Consider the following 14,467-nt stretch of genomic DNA (forward strand, 5'->3'; position numbering starts at 1 on the left):
GCCATTAGCCAATCGGTGTTTCTCAACGAGTTCAAAGCACATGAATGCATCCAACTGGTAGTTACCGCCTTCCCACTTGGTTAGAAACGCTGCATAACATATAGGTGGCGTTCCCCTGCTTAGAGGTTGCATGCATCAAACAATGGTTGCGCGCCACGTCATCGACTGCTATCGACGGCCAGATTGCTGTAACGTGGTTAGCTGATACGTAAAATACCTATCCAGGTGTTGTAAGATCTGGCATGCGTCAGCAACATCTGGGCAGAGGAACGTGCCCAAAATGTGGCATGCTGATACATAAAATACCTATCCAGGGATTGAAAAATCTGCCAGTCGTCAGTAAAGTCTAAGCAGAGAATTAGTTAAGTAACATGTCTGATCTGCAGAATATGCTTATATAATTGAACTGTTGATCTCGTTATTAGAATGTCTCCCTTCGGATTCTGGTGTTGGTAGCTGAACTTCCTCATATGGGCCACAGTCACATGTCCCTGTTGCTATACAGAATATCAGAAAGAGAATATGACAAAGGAGGTCAGAAGGGAACATTGTTTCCATAGGTGAATATGTATCTAATATAAACCATGTGAAGGGATGGTGTGAGTAATGTGGAACCAATCACTTGTCTCCACAATGTCTGTGCGTCAGTCTCTCCTTGGGCCTTGGGGGAGATTATCCTCTCCCCTGGTTTCTTTTTTTAGCAAGGTGGAGACTTAAGTAACGAAATATGTCCTTTTGTGTTCTTAGTACTGAACAAAACAACAAGTTCTTTATACTGGAGGCCAAGTCCTGGCACAGGATGTGTGGGGTTGGTGTTTGGCACTATCTGAGGTTGCACTTACAGTGGGGGAAAAAAGGATTTAGTCAGCCACCAATTGTGCAAGTTCTCCCACTTAAAAAGATGAGAGAGGCCTGTAGTTTTCATCATAGGTACACTTCAACTATGACAGACAAAATGAGGGGGAAAAAATCCAGAAAATCACATTGTAGGATTTTTAAAGAATTTATTTGCAAATTATGGTGGAAAATAAGTATTTGGTCACCTACAAACAAGCAAGATTTCTGGCTCGCACAGACCTGTAACTTCTTCTTTAAGAGGCTCCTCTGTCCTCCACTTGTTACCTGTATTAATGGCACCTGTTTGAACTTGTTATCAGTATAAAAGACACCTGTCCACAAACAGTCACACTCCGAATTCCACTATGGCCAAGACCAAAGAGCTGTCAAAGGACACCAGAAACAAAATTGTAGACCTGCACCAGGCTGGGAAGACTGAATCTGCAATAGGTAAGCAGCTTGGTTTGAAGAAATCAACCGTGGGAGCAATTATTAGGAAATGGAAGACATACAAGACCACTGATAATCTCCCTCGATCTGGGGCTCCACGCAAGATCTCACCCCAAAATGATCTCACCCCAAAATGATCACAAGAACGGTGAGCAAAAATCCCAGAACCACACGGGGGAACCTAGTGAATGACCTGCAGAGAGCTGGGACCAAAGTAACAAAGCCTACCATCAGCAAGGGCATTGAAGATGAAACGTGGCTGGGTCTTTCAGCATGACAATGATCCCAAACACACTGCCCGGGCAACGAAGGACTGGCTTCGTAAGAAGCATTTCAAGGTCCTGGAGTGGCCTAGCCAGTCTCCAGATCTCAACCCCATAGAAAATCTTTGGAGGTAGTTGAAAGTCTGTGTTGCCCAGCAACAGCCCTAAAACATCACTGCTCTAGAGGAGATCTGCATGGAGGAATGGGCCAAAATACCAGCAACAGTGTGTGAAAACCTTGTGAAGACTTACAGAAAACATTTGACCTCTGTCATTGCCAACAAAGGGTATTTAACAAAGTATTGAGATAAACATTTGTTATTGACCAAATACTTATTTTCCACCACAATTTGCAAATAAATTCATTAAAAAATCCTACAATGTGATTTTCTGGATTTTTTTCTCATTTTGTCTGTCATAGTTGAAGTGTACCTATGATGAAAATTACAGGCTCTCCATCTTTTTAAGTGGGAGAACTTGCACAATTGGTGGCTGACTAAATACTTTTTTGCCCCCCTGTATCTTGAGATGGTATATAACCCAGAGGCTCACTCCACTCAGTGGGATCTCACTCCATTCACATTGTTGGTGGTGTGACCAGCTCCCTTATCGATACATATAGAGAGTATCTTGATTGATGATTGACCTTGACTCTCCTCATTATTGATTCAAATATCCACTACAAGAGGTACGTGCCCGTTTCATGCGTCAACCACTGGTTGCATGCCATGTCATCAATTATGCCGTCGGGCACCCGATTGCTGTAACATATGATGTGGTTAGCTGATATGAAAAATACCTATGCGGGCATTGTAAGATCTGGCATGCGTCAGCAATGTCTGAGCAGGGGAACACGGGGAACACCCTGGAGGGGAGCCTGCTCCTTATTGGCCACCACACACCTCCATCAAAAAAACTATAACAACCACCTGGAAAGAGGTGGGCCTTTGCTATAAAGGGTGCTCACCTGTATTCATTAGCCCTCTTTCCACTAACAAAACCAGTTCAACAGAGTCTTACAGATTGTATACTGTAGAATGTATTATTGTGGTGGCCAATGTTAAGTATATCCCTATTGAAAATGTATATATTGTTTGTAACAGAACCTGGGCTGGCAGACACTAGCTAGCCCTCCAACCCGGCCTTGCAAAATCGGCTTGAGCAAGATGGAAAACTAGCCAGACAGGTAAAGCTAGCTGTTGGATATCTATTCCCAATATGAAGTGTCCCAGTTCAGTTATTGTTTCCCTGGAGCAGGTCTCCTGGGGCCCCGGACCTCAGGGGGCCAAGCCTACAGAAAATGGGGAGGAGTGGAGATGTCTACTAAGGTCAATACTATGCTGATGGCCAAGGGGAAAACTGATGGTTCCTCTGCCACTATCTGATAAGGTGAAGAAGGGTTAATGTAACGTTCTCTTCCTCCGTCCTGGTCCTGAGGAACCACTGTCCAGGATTTGGATCCAGCTCTAAGGGTCAACTATCCATTGAGACTCAAACTACAGACTAGCGTTTGTTCATACTTGTGTTTGAAAACTGTCCTTATTGTCAAGTACAAAACATTAGGAGACATTACTAATATTGAGTTGCACCCCCTTTTGCCCTCAGAACAGCTTCAACATTTTCGGGGCATGGACTACAAGGTGTTTAAAGTGTTCCACAGGGATGCTTGGCCCATGTTGACTCCAATGCTTCCAGCAGTTGTCAAGTTGGCTGGATGTCCATTGGGTGGTAACCCATTCTTGAAACACAGGAAATGGTTGAGCATGGAAAATCCCAGAAAGTTGCAGTTCTTCACACACACACAAACCGGTGTGCCTGGAACCTACCATACCCCATACAAAGGCTCTTAAATCATTCACCCTCTGAACAGCACACATACACAATCCATGTATCAAGGCTTAGAAATCCTCCTTTAACCTGTTTCCTCCCCTGCATCTACACGGATATAAGTGGATTTAACAGGTGACATCAACCAGGGATCATAGCTTTCACCTGGATTCATCTGGTCAGTCTGTCATGGAAAGAACATGTTCCTAATGTGATGTGCACTTGTATGCACAGGGGTGCTGTCATAAGAAGCGGACAGAACATAAAGCCCTGTGGATCGATGAGGAATTTAAAAGCTGTCTGGTTGAGGGACGAGGCAAAATGAGTGATGAATAAGTTTGGCTGCACATCTGATTGAGAAATGACTAAACTGAAAAGAAATTGTATTATGAAGCCAAGATAAGTGACATAACCTATAGTGGAAAAAAAGCTTCCGAATACTTTAAATGAAATTATGGACAGACTAAATTAACTCACAACCTTTTGATGGTGCTAATTAAATAATTACTACTTCATTGGCAAATGTAGGCATGAAATTCCAACAACAAACTGAGCCATGCATGCATGAAATACCTAATGAAAGAAATGTGCAATTTAAAATGAGTTTGGGTCAGGTGGACAAATGTATTGTCAATAAATGAGAAACTACCTGGTATTGACAATTTAGATGGAAAGCTACTGAGGATGGTAGCCTCATGGCCGGCAAGGCCTCCGCCTGTGGCTGCAGATTGACAGGGGCGGCCTATTCTGAGCTAAACTGACCAAGACTCACCTCAAACACAGAAAACCTCACAATTCTTCCCCACAAAACAATGACAATTTCTCCTAACCAGTGGCATATGGACTTTTTACGTGATTGCTGATGCCGCCCATTGATAGGCAGTGCCCACTTTGTCAAAGGCAGGGGAGCTAAACATCGCGCTCTAGGTACTCGTTGTGGCGGGCCGGGCGTCTGCAGGCTGACTTTGGTCATCAGTCGATTAAGCGGGCGGGTGTTAAAGAGCGAGCATGACTCGACCTTCGCCTCTTTCGACCTTGTTGGGGAGTTGCAGCGATGAGACGATCGCAATTGGATGTCACGAAATTGGGGAGATTGTGGGAGCTGTGCTGTTAGATTTCAGTGCAGCCTTTTGATATTATTGACCACGTGTTAAAAAAAACGTATGGCTTTTCAACCTCTGCCATATCATGGATTCAGATGTTATTAAACATGTCAAGTGTGGTGTGCCCTCTACTCTTCTATTTTTACTGATGACCTGGCATTTAACAAAGCCTGTGTGTCTATGTACGCTGATGATTCAACCCCATATGCTCAACTTGACTTGCCTAGTTAAATAAAAGGTTACACATCCACAGTAACCCTAAACAAAGCGTTTTAGTCCGTTTTAGAATGGGTGACCAGTAATCAACTAGTCTGGAACATCTAAGAGCATTGTATTTGGTAGAAATCATTCCCTAAATTCTAGACCTCATTGAATCTGATCATTAATAACGTTTCTGTTGAGGAGACTAAATGACTTGGTGTTACCTTGGATTGTAAACTGTCATGGTCAAAACATATTGATTCAATGGCTGTAAAGATGGGGAGAGGTCTGTCTGTGATTATAGATGCTCTTCTTTTTTGACACCACACTCCACAAAGCAAGTCCTGCAGGATCTAATTGAATCTTATCTTGATTATTGCCCAGTTATATGGTCAGAGGCACGTCTTGCTCGTCAGTGTAATCAGAGGGTTAATATACTATGCATGCCAGTCTCTCTAGGCTAAAGGTAGAGGAGACATTGACTGCATCACTTTTCTTTCAATTGGGAGTGTTATATTCAAAATGGTTTGCATAGTCAACTTACACACAGGTCTGACACACACTTACCCCACCAGACATGCCACCAAATTCAAGAAAACGTACAGTATTATATAGAGCCATCATTGCAAGGAACTCCGTTTCATCTCAGAAGTGGGCAGCAAATCTTTTTTTTTTAAACAGATAAAGCAGCACCTAATTACACAATACTGCTCCCCTATTTGACTTAGATATTGTGTGTGTATATGCTGATATGTAGGCTGTGTGACATTTTAAATGTATGTACACTGGGTCACAAATGTGTTTACATCCCTGTTATTGAGCATTTCCCATGATAATCCATCCACCTGACAGGTGTGGCATATCAATAAAATGATTAAACAGCCTGATCAATACACAGGTACAGCTGTGTCATTTCTTAACCATACATCATTAAACAGTTACACCTGTGTACATACATTGCTTCCAACCCCGTTTTAGGGGGTTTGGCAGTACATCCAACCGGACTCACAACTGCAGAGAGAATGATGCAGGGGAAACATAAAAGAAATGTGCAGTTCTATAGCTCATCTCATGCTGTTCTACACATTTTGCGTTTACAGAACTTAGCACTTCTAAAGCTAAAAACTACGTGTTGACTGAGGGCACAGGATTGTTTGCTAAATGCATACCAGCCAACTACGCATTGGCAGTGACACGCATTTGACCCTCTTCTCACGCACTCACCTCCTCACGCTTTGAAAAGTACTACTTTTATTCAACTAATTCGTCCATTTTATATAGTCGGCGCGTCAACTTTTCTTCTGCGCTCCAATCTTTTTGAAATCTGCGCCTGCAATTTATCACGTGCGTAACCTCATTTTCCTGTCTTGCCACAGCACTGTGAACTACGGCACATTGAAGCATGTGATTGGTCTAGTTAAGTAAGAGATTGGATGCATGTTTTAAAGAAATGCCTCTCAATATTGGAGATAAAGAACGTTATCTGCTCAGTTGATAAAACTGTGAAAATAATATCTCTATGTACAATATTGTCAATAAAGTTCGGTTGTTACTCCCGTCCCTATTGCATAAGGCAGCATGTCCTAAAGTCGATTTCGTGATTGGCATTTAGGCTGTGACAACGAAAAGGCAGCAGACAGACCTACAGTAAGTTTTATCAGGGACGTTTGGTAGGGTGACCTGATTTGTAGCTATGTACATTTTGTCTTTGTGCTCTGGGAAGGAAGTCAGCAGGAACTAAATTAATTCCAAACTCTACTAAACGAGAGCGCTGAATACCTCAAATTCACCATGCAGATTGATGAGTGAGAAATAAACTACCTGGATTTATGGATCATCAAAGAGAATGACGCATTATGGGCAGACTAATACACAAAGCCCACAGCAAGGTACTGCAGTCTGTGTGGATAGTATGCATAACAGCTAAATTCAAAATGAGGCTACAAGGACAAAACTCTTGATGCTGCAATGACAAATATCTCAAACTAAGAATGACTGAACTTGGAAGAAAAACAACGCTTCGGTCTTTTGCACTGAGTACACCAAGGGTTCAGAGAAAATTAAAGCAAATCCTGAAAAAGCACTGGCATATTCTGCAATCAGACAAAATCGCACACCTTTTCAAGGAACCCCCACTGGTGGTCTAGAAGCATGGTCGCAATATTGGAGATAACTTGGTGAGATCTGACAAGCCCACTCAGAGACTCTTGACACCCATTCCAAATGGGAACGACACATGTTGTTCATGCGTACAGTGCAACAGCACAATTAAAAACATCCTTCAGACAACCACATACAGGTTGAAAAATCCTTGTTAGGGGTATCATCTCATGCAAGACCAAGGGAGTAATCTATCATCACCTCTTCATGTGGAAAAGCCTACGTAGGACAAGTGAAAATGCAGTTAAAACAACGCATAGCTGAACACCACCTCAATCAGGTGTAAAAACATTGACTATCCAGTAGAAGCTCACTTTGTTGAAGCTAACCATCCCATCCTCCCTCAAATACACAGGCATTGAGCATGTTTCTCTACCAAGGAGAGGTAACATGGAGATCCTACTACTACAGAGGGAGGCTCACTGAATATCTAAAAACATTGACCCCTAGTGGTCTGAATATTGACTTTGATCTCATGGCCTTAAGAACAATTCTTTATTTTATGAACAAGTCTTATAAATGTATATATTCTTTCTACAACCTATTAGCGTACACCTCATATTTTTCCTCTGTTGATGCTTATTATACATTAAGGTTGAACCAAAATATGACATGCAACAAATGAAATGCAAAACAAATGTGAAATTGAATTAAACAATGTGTATGTTGATGCTAATATTATGTAGAATATTAAATTCTGTTTCTATATGATAACAATAGCCTAATATATTTATTATGCCATAAACTATTGTTTTTTTAAGTTTCACTAATTCATTCTAATTAACTTAATCATGATGACACACCCCTCACTATTGTCATTGGTTGCACTAATTGCACTGTTTGTCTACATAACCTGGTTCAAGTACTCATGACATTACCCTGTAGAAGGCACAGTGATGCCGAAACGTTGGTAAATACTAAATTATTATAATTTATATCAATTACTGGGAGTTTATATATGGAGTGTGCGACTCTCCTTATTTTGATAGTTTATTCGCCTTTAGTCAGCACCTCCACACAAACACATTTTTCTGGGTGTGCGCCAGCTCATGTTTTTTGTTCTACCTATATCCCCCCACTAGAATCCCCATACATTAATGAAGACATCTTCTCCATCCTGGAGGGGGAAATCAATAATTACCAGGCCCAGGGACATGTACTAGTCTGTAGTGACCTAAATGCCAGAACCGGACAAGAACCTGACACCCACAGCACACGGGGACAAACACCTGCCTGGAGGTGACAACATTCCCTCCCCCATATGCCCCCCTAGGCACAACTATGACAACAAAAACGGGTCACAACTCCGACAGCTCTGTCGCACGCTGGGTATGTACATAATCAATGGTAGGCTTCGAGGGGACACCCATGGTTGGTACACCTATAGCTCATCTCTTGGCAGTAGTACTGTAGACTACTTTATCACTGACCTCAATCCAGAGTCTCTGAGCGTTCACAGTCAGCCCACTGACACCCCTATCAGACCGCAGCAAAATCACAGTCTACTTGAACAGAGCACTACTAAGTCATGAGGCATTAAAGCCAAAGGAACTGAATAATATTAAGAAATGCTATAGATGGAAGGAATGTAGTGTGGAAACCTACCAAAAAAAACGATTAGGCAGCAACAAATTCAGTCCCTTTTAGACAACACCCTCATTTGTTGACTTCTGTGATCGAAAAAGCCTTGGTTTCATGCATGTCAACATCAGAAGCCTCCTCCCTAAGTTTGTTTTACTCACTGCTTTAGCACACTCTGCTAACCCTGATGTCCTTGCTGTGTCTGAATCCTGGCTCAGGAAGGCCACCAAAAATTCAGAGATTTCCATACCCAACTATAACATCTTCCGTCAAGATGGAACTGCCAAAGGGGAGGAGTTGCAGTCTACTGCAGAGATAGCCTGCAAAGTAATGTCATACTTTCCAGTTCCATACCCAAACAGTTCGAACTACTAATTTTGAAAATTACTCTCTCCAGAAATAAGTCTCTCACTGTTGCCGCCTGCTACCGACCCCCCTCAGCTCCCAGCTGTGCCCTGGACACCATTTGTGAATTGATCGCCCCCCATCTAGCTTCAGAGTTTGTTCTGTTAGGTGACCTAAACTGGGATATGCTTAACACCCCGGCAGTCCTACAATCTAAGCTAGATGCCCTCAATCTCACACAAATCATCAAGGAACCCACCAGGTACAACCCTAACTCTGTAAACAAGGGCACCCTCATAGACGTCATCCTGACCAACTGGCCCTCCAAATACACCTCCGCTGTCTTCAAACAGGATCTCAGCGATCACTGCCTCATTGCCTGTATCCGCTACGGAGCCGCAGTCAAACGACCACCCCTCATCACTGTCAAATGCTCCCTAAAACACTTCTGTGAGCAGGCCTTCCTAATCGACCTGGCCCGGGTATCCTGGAAGGACATTGACCTCATCAGGTCAGTTGAGGATGCCTGGTCATTCTTTAAAAGTAACTTCCTCTCCATTTTAGATAAGCATGCTCCGTTCAAAAAATGCAGAACCAAGAACAGATACAGCCCTTGGTCCACTCCAGACCTGACTGCCCTCGACCAGCACAAAAACATCCTGTGGCGGACTGCAATAGCATCGAATAGTCCCCGTGATATGCAACTGTTCAGGGAAGTCAGGAACCAATACACGCAGTCAGTCAGGAAAGCTAAGGCTAGCTTCTTCAGGCAGAAGTTTGCATCCTGTAGCTCCAACTCCAAAAAGTTCTGGGACACTGTGAAGTCCATGGAGAACAAGAGCACCTCCTCCCAGCTGCCCACTGCACTGAGGCTAGGTAACACGGTCACCACCGATAAATCCATGATTATCGAAAACTTCAATAAGCATTTCTCAACGGCTGGCCATGCCTTCCGCCTGGCTTCTCCAACCTCGGCCAACAGCTCCGCCCCCCCCCAGCTCCTCGCCCAAGCCTCTCCAGGTTCTCCTTTACCCAAATCCAGATAGCAGATGTTCTGAAAGAGCTCCAAAACCTGGACCCGTACAAATCAGCTGGGCCTGACAATCTGGACCCTCTTTTTCTGGAGGGCCGCCATTGTCGCAACCCCTATTACCAGCCTGTTCAACCTCTCTTTCATATCGTCCGAGATCCCCAAGGATTGGAAAGCTGCCGCAGTCATCCCCCTCTTCAAAGGGGGAGACACCCTGGACCCAAACTGTTACAGACCTATATCCATCCTGCCCTGCCTATCTAAGGTCTTCGAAAGCCAAGTCAACAAACAGGTCACTGACCATCTCGAATCCCACCGTACCTTCTCCGCTGTGCAATCTGGTTTCCGAGCCGGTCACGGGTGCACCTCAGCCACACTCAAGGTACTAAACGATATCATAACCGCCATCGCTAAAAGACAGTACTGTTTAGCCGTCTTCATCGACCTTGCCAAGGCCTTCGACTATGTCAATCACCATATTCTTATCGGCAGACTCAGTAGCCTTGGTTTTTCGGATGACTGCCTTGCCTGGTTCACCAATTACTTTGCAGACAGAGTTCAGTGTGTCAAATCGGAGGGCATGCTGTCCGGTCCTCTGGCAGTCTCTATGGGGGTGCCACAGGGTTCAATTCTCGGGCCGACTCTCTTCTCTGTATATATCAATGATGTTGCTCTTGCTGCGGGCGATTCCCTGATCCACCTCTACGCAGATGACACCATTCTATATACTTTCGGCCCGTCATTGGACACTGTGCTATCTAACCTCCAAACGAGCTTCAATGCCATACAACACTCCTTCCGTGGCCTCCAACTGCTCTTAAACGCTAGTAAAACCAAATGCATGCTTTTCAACCGATCGCTGCCTGCACCCGCATGCCCGACTAGCATCACCACCCTGGATGGTTCCGACCTTGAATATGTGGACATCTATAAGTACCTAGGTGTCTGGCTAGACTGCAAACTCTCCTTCCAGACTCATATCAAACATCTCCAATCGAAAATCTAATCAAGAGTCAGCTTTCTATTCCGCAACAAAGCCTCCTTCACTCACGCCGCCAAGCTTACCCTAGTAAAACTGACTATCCTACCGATCCTCGACTTCGGCGATGTCATCTACAAAATGGCTTCCAACACTCTACTCAGCAAACTGAATGCAGTCTATCACAGTGCCATCCATTTTGTCACTAAAGCACCTTATACCACCCACCACTGCGACTTGTATGCTCTAGTCGGCTGGCCCTCGCTACATATTCGTCGCCAGACCCACTGGCTCCAGGTCATCTACAAGTCCATGCTAGGTAAAGCTCCGCCTTATCTCAGTTCACTGGTCACGATGGCAACACCCATCCGTAGCACGCGCTCCAGCAGGTGTATCTCATTGATCATCCCTAAAGCCAACACCTCATTCGGCCGCCTTTCGTTCCAGTACTCTGCTGCCTGTGACTGGAACAATTGCAAAATCGCTGAAGTTGGAGACTTTTATCTCCCTCACCAACTTCAAACATCAGCTATCTGAGCAGCTAACCGATCGCTGCAGCTGTACATAGTCTATTGGTAAATAGCCCACCCATTTTCACCTACCTCATCCCCATACTGTTTTATTTATTTACTTCTCTGCTCTTTTGCACACCAATATCTCTACCTGTACATGACCATCTGATCATTCATCACTCCAGTGTTAATCTGCAAAATTGTAATTATTCGCCTACCTCATGCCTTTTGCACACATTGTATATAGACTCCCCCCTTTTTTTTCTACTGTGTTATTGACTTGTTAATTGTTTACTCCATGTGTAACTCTGTGTTGTCTGTTCACACTGCTATGCTTTATCTTGGCCAGGTCGCAGTTGCAAATGAGAACTTGTTCTCAACTAGCCTACCTGGTTAAAGAAAGGTGGAGAAAAAAAAAAGGTGTAAACTTGGCATTAGAAAATGTAAACCGTATATTTGACCTCTCGGCATCCCTATCAAATCTAAACATTTCAAACAGAAAACCGAAGAAAATGAACAACAATGACAAATGGTTTGATGAAGAATGCAAAAACCTAAGAAAGAAATTGAGAAACCTATCCAACCAAAAACATAGAGACCCAGAAAACCTGAGTCCATGCCTTCACTGTGGTGAATCACTAAAACAATACAGAAATACACTATGGAAAAAGAAGGAACAGCATGTCAGAAATCTGCTCAATGTAATTGAAGAATCCATAGACTAACCACTTCTGGGAAAATTGGAAAACACTAACCAAACAACACAGAGATATCTATCCAAGTGGAGATGTATGGGTCAATATTTTTGGCCCTATAACAAACAGTAAAAATATACACATGATCAAATACAAATATTAGAATCAACTATTAAAGACTACTAGAACCCACTGGATTCTCCAATTACATTGAATGAACTACAGGACAAAATATAACCAACCCAAAAAGGCCTGTGGTGTTGATGGTATCCTCAATTAAATGATAAAATATACAGACAACAAATTCCAATTGACTATACTTAAACTCTTTAACATCATCCTTAGCTCTGGCATCTTCCCCACTTATTGGAACATAGGACTGATCACCCCATCCGCAAAAGTGGCGACATATTTTGATCCCAATAACTACAGTGGGATATGCGTCAACAGCAACCTTGAGAAAATCCTCTGCATTATCATTAACAGCAGACTCGTACACTTCCTCAGTGAAAACAATGTACTGAGCAACTGTCAAATTGGCTTTTTACCAAATTACCATACGACAGACCACGTATTCACTCTGCACAGCCCAATTGACAAACAAGCAAACAAACCAAAACAAAGGCAAAGTCTTCTCATGCTTTGTTGATTTCAAAAAAGCCTTTGACTAAATTTGGCATGAGGGTCTGCTATACAAATTGATGTAAAGTGGTGTTGGGGGTAAAACATAAGACATTATAAAATCCATGTACACAAACAACAAGTGTAAAATTGGCAAAAATCACACACATTTCTTTCCAAAGGGCAGTGGGGTGAGACATGAATGCAGCTTAAGCCCCACCCTCTTTAACATATATATCAGCAAATTGGCGAGGAAACTAGCACAGTCTCCAGTAGCCGGCCTCACGCTACTAGAATCTGAAGTCAAATGTCTACTATTTGCTGATGATCTGGTGCTTCTGTCTCCAACCCAGGAGGGCCTACAGCAGCACCTAGATCTTCTGCACAGATTCTGCCAGACCTGGGCCCTGACAGTAAATCTCACTAAGACAAAAATAATGGTGTTCCCAAAAAGGTCCAGTCGCCAGGGCCCCAGAGATAAATTCCATCTAGACACCGTTGCCCTAGAGCAAACAAAAAACTATACAGTACATACCTTGGCCTAAACATCAGCGCCACAGGTAACTTCCACAAAGCTGTCAACGAGATGAGAGACAAGGCAAGAAGGGCCTTCTATGCCATCAAAAAGGAACATAAAATTCGACATACCAATTAGGATCTGGCTAAAAATACTTGAATCAGTTATAGAACCGAATGGCCTTTTTATGGTTGTAAGGTCTGGAGAAGAGTCCCCTAAGCAAGCTGGTCCTGGGGCTCTGTTCACAAACAGACCTTACATTGCCCCAGGACAGCAAAAAAATTAGACCCAACCAAATCATGAGAAAACAAAAAGGTTATTACTTGACACATTGGAAAGAATTAACAAAGAAACAGAGCAAACTTGAATGCTATTTGGCCCTAAACAGTGAGTACACAGCGGCAGAATACCTGACCACTGTGACTGACCCAAACTTAAGGAAAGCTTTGACTATGTACAGACTCAGTGTGCATAGCCTTGCTATTGAGAAAGGCCGCTGTAGGCAGACCTGTCTCTCAAGAGAAGACAGGCTATGTGCACACTGCCCACAAAATGAGGTGGAAACTGAGCTGCACTTCCTAACCTCCTGCCAAATGTATGACCATACTAGAGACACATATTTCCCTCAGATAACACAGATCCACAAAGAATTTGAAAACAAACCCAATTTTGATAAACTCCCATATCTACTGGGTGAAATACCACAATGTGCCATCACAGCAGCAATATTTGTAACCTGTTGTCACACGAAAAGGGCAACCAGTGAAGAACAAATATCATTGTAAATACAACCAATATTTATGTTTATGTAACAGTTTAGCTTCCGTCCCTCTCCTCGACCCTACCTGGGATCAAACCAGGGACCCTTTGCACACATTGACAACAGCCATCCTCGAAGCATCGTAAACCCATCGCTCACAAAAGCCGCAGCCCTTGTAGAGCAAGGGGAACAACTACTTCAAGGTTTCAGAGCAAGTGACGTCACCAATTGAAACGCTATTAGCGTGCACCCCGCTAACCATTTCACATCGGTTACACTCACCCCCCTTTTCCACAGCAACAAGTGATCCGGGTCACGGCACCAATGTAACTTTTTAAAACTATTTGCACATCATTACCACACTGTATATAGACATTTAATAACATTTCAAATGTCTTTATTATTTAGAGACTTCTGTAAGCGTAATGTTTACTGTTAATTTTTATTGTTTATTTCACTATTGTTTATTATCTACTCCACTTGCTTTGTCAATGTTAACATATGTTTCCCATGCCAATAAAGCCATTGCGTTGAATTGAAATTAACATTAAATTCTCTGGCAACAGCTCTGGTGGACAAATTTGTG

Source organism: Oncorhynchus nerka, linkage group LG23 (genome assembly GCF_034236695.1).
Source record: "Oncorhynchus nerka isolate Pitt River linkage group LG23, Oner_Uvic_2.0, whole genome shotgun sequence".
Lineage (NCBI taxonomy): Eukaryota > Metazoa > Chordata > Actinopteri > Salmoniformes > Salmonidae > Oncorhynchus > Oncorhynchus nerka.